Below are 7,471 nucleotides of genomic sequence, written 5' to 3'. Positions count from 1 at the left end.
GAGAAAAGGCCTAGCACTCTCAATCTATCCTCGTACGACCTATTCTCCATTCCAGGCAACATCCTGGTAAATCTCCTCTGCACCCTCTCCAAAGCTTCCACATCTTTCCTAAAATGAGGCAACCAGAACTGCACACGGTACTCCAAATGTGGCTTTACCAAGGTCCTGTACAGCTGCAACATCACCTTATGACTCTTGAATTCAATCCCTCTGCTAATGAATGCTAATACAAGCTCTATCCACCTGAGTGGCAACTTTCAAAGAGCTATGAACATAGACCCCAAGATCCCTCTGCTCCTCCACCTTACTAAGAACCCTACTGTTCACCCTGTATTCTGCATTCTTATTTGTTCTTCCAAAATGGACAACCTCACACTGGGCAGGGTTGAACTCCATCTGCCACTCCTCAGCCCAGCTCTGCGTCATATCCAAGTCCCTTTGCAGCCGATAACAGCCCTCCTCACTATCCACAACTCCACCAATCTTCGTATCGTCTGCAAATTTACTGACCCACCCTTCAACCCACTCTTCCAAGTCATTAATAAAAATTACAAACAGCAGAGGACCCAGAACTGATCCCTGCGGAACTCCACTTGTAACTGGGCTCCAGGCTGAATATTTACCATCTACCACCACTCTTTGACTTTGACCGGTTTGCCAGTTCTCTATCCAACTGGCCAAACTTCCCACTATCCCATGCCTCCTGACTTTCCGCATAAGCCTACCATGGGGAACCTTATCAAATGCCTTACTAAAATCCATGTACACTACATCCACTACTCTACACTCATCCATGTGCTTGGTCACCTCCTCAAAGAATTCAATAAGACTTGTAAGGCAAGACTTACCCCTCACAAATCTGTGCTGGCTGACCCTAATCAAGCAGTGTCTTTCCAGATACTCAGAAATCCTATCCCTCAGTACCCTTTCCATTACTTTGCCTACCACAGAAGTAAGACTAACAGGCCGGTAATTCCCGGGGTTATCCCTATTCCCCTTTTTGAACAGGGGCACAACATTCACCACTCTCCAGTCCCCTGGCACCACCCCATTAACAGTGAAGACGAAAAGATCATTGCCAACGGTACTGCAATTTCCTCTCTTGCTTCCCACATAATCCTACGATATATCCCGTCAGGCCCGGGGGACTTGTCTATCCTCAAGTTGTTCAAAATGTCCAACACATCTTCCTTCCTAACAAGTATCTCCTCTAGCTTACCAGTCCATTTCACACTCTCCTCTTCAACAATACGGTCCCTCGCGATCGTAAATACTGAAGAAAAGTACTCATTCAAAACATCTCCTATCTCTTCCGACTCAATACACAGTCTCCCACTACTGTCCTTGATCGGACCTACACTCGTTCTTGTCATTCTCATGTTTCTCACATACGCATAAAATGCCTTGGGGTTATCCTTGATCCTATCCGCCAACGATTTTTCATGCCCTCTCTTAGCTCTCATAATCCCTTTCTTCAGGTCCCTTCTGGCTATCCTGTATCCCTCCACTGCTCTGTCTGAATCCTGTTTCCTCAACCTTATGTAAGCATCCTTCTTCCTCTTTACCAGACATTCAACCTCTCTCGTCAAAAATGTTCACCCACTAACAAGCCCATCACTTGTCCCGTTTCGTTACCAAGTACCAAATCCAATATGGCCTCCCCTCTGGTCGGACAATCTACATACTGAGTTAGAAAAGCTTCCTGGACACACTGCACAAACACCGCCCCGTCCAATCTACTTGATCGAAAGAGCTTCCAATCAATATTTGGGAAGTTGAAATTGCCCCTGACTACTACCCTGTGGCTTCTGTACCTTTTCAAAATCTGTTTCCCAATCTGTTTCTCCACATCTCTGCTGCTATTGGGGGGCCTATAGTAAACACCCAACAAGGTGACTGCTCCTTTCTTATTTCTGACTTCAGCCCATACTACCTCCAAAGGCAGATCCCCCTCGAACTACCTTTCTGCAGCCGTTATACCATTTCTAATTAGCAACGCCACTCCCCTCCTTTTTTACCACCCCCTCTGCCAATCTTACTGAAACATCTGTAACCAGGAACCTCCAACAACCATTCCTGTCCCTCTTCTATCCACGTTTCCGTGATGGCCACAACATCGTAGTCCCAAGTACCGATCCATGCCTTAAGTTCACCCACCTTATTTCTGATACTCCTTGCGTTGAAGTATACACACTTGAGCCCATCTGCGTCCGCAAGTATTCCCTGTCAGTATTATCTTCTCCACAGCCTCCCTACATTCTTTGACATCCTGAAAAACAGCTAACCTATTTGCTGGACTACAAGTCCGGATCCCATCCCCCTGCCAAATTAGTTTAAAGCCCCCCCCGAAGAGAGCTAGCAAACCTACCTCCAGGATATTGGTGCCCTTCTGGTTCAGGTGCAACCCGTCCTGCTTGTACAGGTCCCACCTTCCCCAGAATGCAGTCCAATTGTCCAAATACCTGAAGCCCTCCCTCCTACGCCATCCTTGCAGCCACGTGTTCAACTTCACTGTCTCCCTATTCCTTGCCTCACTGTCACGTGGTACCAGCAACAACCCAGAGATGACGACTCTGTCCATCCTAGCTTTTAGCTTCCAGCCTAACTCCCTGAGCTACTGATTGACCTCCCCAACCCTCTTCCTACCTTTGTCGTTGGTGCCAATGTGCACCACGACTTCTGGCTGCACACCCTTCCCCTTAAGGATTCTGAAGACACGGTCCGAGACATCTCGGACCCTGGCACCGGGAGGCAACAAACCATCCGAGAGTCTCGCCCATGTCCACAGAACCGCCAGTCTGTCCCTCTAACTATAGAGTCTCCTATAACTAGCGCTCTCCTCCTCTCCCCCTTTCCCTTCTGGGCCTCAGAGCCGAACCTCGTGCCAGAGACCCGGTCACTGCAGCTTACCCCTGCTAGGCCCCTCCCCCCCCAACAGCTTCCAAAAGTGGTATACTTATTGTTGAGGGGAACGACCTGCACTGCCTGCTTCCTCCCCTTCCCACCTCTAACTGTTACCCAGCTACCTCTGTTCTCTGGCATAACTATGTCCCTGTAGCTTCTATCACCCTCTCAGCCTCTCGAATAATCCTCAGTTCATCCAACGCCAGCTCCAGTTCCTAACGCGGTCTGTGAGGAGGTAGAGCTGGCTGCACTTCCTGCAGATGAAGTCGGCAGGAGCATCGGTGGTCACCCCTACCTCAAACATCCTGCAGGAGGAACTTTCCACTGCCTGCGCTGCCATAACTCTACACTTAGTCTCCAACACAAGAACACTAAGTAGCTTACCTGTTCAGCCGACTGAGTCCTTTTTATTAGGTTAGAGGAGGAGGAGGGAGGGTGGGAGACACTACACGTGTAGTGTCTCGGGTTCCTTCTCCACTCAAACTTCTTACCTTCCCAGAAGCCTCTGTTGACGACTTCCGGGTTCCCGCTCCCAGTTGGGAAAAAAAAACACAGACTGTGAAAAGAAAAACGTTAATTTAAACTGGTCTCCGCTTACCTTCCGGCTCCCCTCTCTGTGCGCCCGCTGTAGCCTGCCTAAAGTCATCTATCCTGCCTAAAGTCATAAATAATGAAATCCTGTGACTCTGGCGTTTTCTTGTCCTCAACTAGTTGATGCAGTAAACTAAGAGTTCTTCTTCCATCCTCTGTGCTACGTAGCTTTCTGTGTCTCCTCATGATTCTGCAATCAGAGTAACCCTAACTTAGAAATGGCTTAAAAGACAAAGGCTGGCAATTGATATGCCTTTGTGAATGTGTTATAAAATCTGACATCCATTGCTCAAGAAAAATGTTTCCAACTTAATTCTCAAATACTATACTGTATTTCTCAGGCTTTATGGTTGTAAGGATTGGATATATGCATTACAGTATTGATTTGGTTATAACTGACGGAGGTAAAATAAAATTCTGCCATGAGAATGCCAACCAACAGCAGTTTCAAGGAAGACCTACCTATTGGAATCAATAGGGGAGGTAATGGCCAAGTGGTGTTATCACTAGGTGATTATTCCAGAAACTCAGCTAATGTTCTGGGGACTTGGGTTTGAAACAGATTGGCATTTGAATTCAATAAAATATAACTGGAATTAAGAATCTACTGATGATCATGAAACTATTGACAGGTGTCATAAAAACCCATCTGGTTCACTAATGTACTTCAGGGAAGGAAGTCTGCCATCCTCATTGGTCTAGCCTATATTGGACTCTAGACTTTTAACTGCCTTCTGGACAATTAGGGATGGACAATAAATGCTGGCCTCACCAGTAATGCTCACATCTAGTGAATGAATGAATGAATAAATAAGAAAATAAGACTGCTGAGTCTTTTCTATGAAGGATTTGTATTTTGTTTGTTTGAAGGATCACAGAGTTGAATGATCCATCTGCACCAAAGCTGCATTGGCCGATAAAGATCACAGAGGAGAGAGAATGAAAAACACAAAGCAGTAAATTACTGATGTGGATAAGGACCTAGGAAACTGTTATGAAAGACCAAAATATGGCCATGTCATCATGAGACTCAGTATAATGTAACTGATAGATCATTACAAATAATGATTGTTTTCAGAGTCCGGGAGGGTAAATGTAAACACCACTTGGGTATAGTGTGACTTGAGACCAGTACTTTTCTGACTTATGGGCAAGTGAGTTAAGCTTGGGTATAGGAGGCACAACATCAAAGTATGCAGGTAATTCGAGGAATGTGTTTGATTGTGAAGCAAAGTAGAATGGCTTTAGGAGATCCTGGCCAAGTTAGCAAATTGGATTGAAAACTGGCAGATGGCATTTAATGTGGGAAAAGATTCACTACAATTTTGGGAGAGAAGAAACAAACTAGTATTTATTCATAATTTGGAAGGACATCATGTATCATTTCTATTACATCTTCAAATAATTCAAGAAGGTTGGTGAAACATGAATCCTTCAAAAGAAAAATAGGTTTGGATGAAAGTAGCTCAAACTATTGTTGGAATACATTCAACCTTTTTAAGTTAAGAAATGTAACAGACAATTTACACATAACAGTAATCCCCCAACAACAAAGTGATAACGACCAGATAAAGCAATTTTACAACACCATGGATGAGGGATAAATATTGGCAAAAACAACTGAAGTAGTCCCTTCTTCACGTATTGCCACGTGATCATCTATGCTGAGATCTTTCCTCCCCTTTTTCTACTGCATGAAAACCCTCACTTTTCCAGCTTCATTCAGTTCCAAAGTAGAGTAATCTTTGACTTGAAATGTTAGCATTCTCTCTCCACAGATGCTGCCAGATTTGCTGAGTTTCTCCAGCAATTTCATTTCAGATATTAAGTACCTGCAGTGTTTTGCTTTTAGTTTAGGATTGGGGAGACCTTGGTTGAATTTATATACATTCATTTTAACGTATGAAAAGGGCAACTGACATGTAAATTCCATCTAAATGAGTTTCAATAAAGCAATTTAAGCATTCAGTTGATTTGTCTAATTAATGGTAGTTGTGTATAGCCTGCTCCTTGTCAACTGGCACATTTTTATCTGACTGTGGCTCAGCATGCTTTGTATCTGTTTAGTCGTGCAATGTTGAGGTGTTAGATTATTATTTGAGCCAATACATACAAATGTCACATTCACCTTAAACAGTTAGTCTTAGATCATACAGTTTGAAATTTGATACTCATTGACAGTGTCCAAAACAAATCTTACATACTACAAATATTATCAGACACCCTGTTATATTTGTAGGGAATGGGTCGCTCTTCGGAGGGTCGGTGTGGACTTGTTGGGCTGAAGGGCCTGTGTCCACACAGTAGGGAATCTAATCTTTCCAGAATATGCTGTTTTAGAACAAGGGGTGACTTATTCCATGCAATATAGGATTTAACTCTTTTTAGGCAGAGCCTCGTCCATTTAAGGCTGTAGGTAAAGTGATGGACAACAGGAAATGTATGCAGATTTATATTACCAACAGACCTCTCATTGCTTACAAAGATTTGGAAGTTGTATAGTTTTAAAGAAGAGAATACAATATGAAAAAGAAGAAGTATTGGATATTAGAACGTAAATTGTGAAAGAATTCTGAAATAAGTTCTGCACTGGAAGTAGCAACAATGTTTACACTATTTCTAAGACTATGGTGCTTTCCTTTTATGTTGCTGCTACATAAAATAATGTATTAATATTCTTCATCTCTGATAAAACAAACAAATTGACAATTTAATATATAATCTGCATCAATAATTAATCCTGCCACACACCAGTCCTACAAAGCTAAAATATTATGACAAATATTACTTATTGCATACCTTTTATGTAATGTCTTTGTGTATAAAATTAAAAATCACAGAACCAGGTTATAGTCCAACAGGTTTATTTGGAAGTACTAGCTTTTAAAGTGCTGCTCCTTCATCATGTGACTAGTGGGACAGGATCGTAAGAGACAGAATTCATAGTAAAAGATCAGTGTCATGCAATTAAAGCAATATATTGAACAAACCAAGATTGCTATTAAGTCTTTTACCTTTTAGAATGGGTTGCAGGTTTCGGTTCATTAAAATGTAAATCCCAAAACATCTTTTAAGTTACATCCTCACGATAACTGAAGGTTTTATAAAAAAGTAACATCTCAGCTCAGACAATGTATTAAATGTGTGAGATTAGAGTCTGTCTGTATCCCAATCTGAAGTCAGACTGGTTCTATTTCCAAAGTAGGAATTTATGAAATGTTATATGGATTGACTGCCTGCAGGTTGTGTGCTTTTTGAGCAAAAATAGAATGCATCTGCAAATACAAATTCACCCCATAAAACTTGTGTGTGTGAGAGAGTGCATGCGTGTGTGTGAGTGTGTGTACATGCAAGTGAGTGTGGGGGGTATATATGTCTGAGAGAAAATCCATACAACACTTTAAGTTTGTGCTTTGAACAATCTAGATAACATTTTATAAATTCCTACTATGGAAATAGAACCAGTCTGACTCAAGATTGGGATACAGACAGACTCTAACCTTATACCTATTAATGCATTGTCTGAACTGAGATGTCACTTTTTTAAAATAAAAGCTTAAGTTATCACAAGAATGTGACTTAAAAATAGTTCTGGGATTTATATATTAAATGAACCAAAACCCGCAACCCATTCTAAGAGATGAAAGACTTAACAACAATCTAGGTTTAAATGAGGACTGCAGATGCTGAAGATCAGAGCTGAAAAATGTTTTGCTGGAGCTGAGGCACTCTTCCTCCAGGCGTTGTGTTGCCATGGTCTGGTGATGGAGGAGGCCAAGGACCTGCATGTCCTTGGCGGAGTGGGAGGGGGAGTTGAAGTGTTCAGCCATGGGGTGGTTGGGTTGGTTGGTGCAGGTGTCCCAGAGGTGTTCTTTGAAACGTTCCGCAAGTAGGCGGCCTGTCTCCCCAATATAAAGGAGGCCACATCGGGTGCAGCGGATGCAGTAAATGATGCGTGTGGAGGTGCAGGTGAAAT

At 42.8% G+C, this 7,471-nt stretch overlaps 1 long non-coding RNA gene across 4 annotated transcripts in view; it reads left to right on the top strand.

Annotated features, from left to right (window-relative positions):
- The window catches only part of LOC122562614, a 46,373-nt gene that overhangs the window by 5,286 nt on the left and 33,616 nt on the right, over nt 1-7,471 (top strand). Inside the window, exon 3 of one of the 4 annotated variants that reach the window (XR_006315371.1) lies at nt 4,366-6,325. The exons of the other annotated variants lie outside the window; for them this stretch is intronic. This is a non-coding gene — a long non-coding RNA (uncharacterized LOC122562614). Of the gene's footprint in view, nt 1-4,365; nt 6,326-7,471 lie in introns of those variants that run through there. 4 annotated transcript variants of the gene reach the window in all.

This window comes from Chiloscyllium plagiosum, chromosome 25 (assembly GCF_004010195.1).
Source record: "Chiloscyllium plagiosum isolate BGI_BamShark_2017 chromosome 25, ASM401019v2, whole genome shotgun sequence".
In the NCBI taxonomy this organism is placed as follows: domain Eukaryota; kingdom Metazoa; phylum Chordata; class Chondrichthyes; order Orectolobiformes; family Hemiscylliidae; genus Chiloscyllium; species Chiloscyllium plagiosum.
Note: the sequence above shows the minus strand (reverse complement) of the source record. Positions and strands in the feature narration are given on the sequence as shown.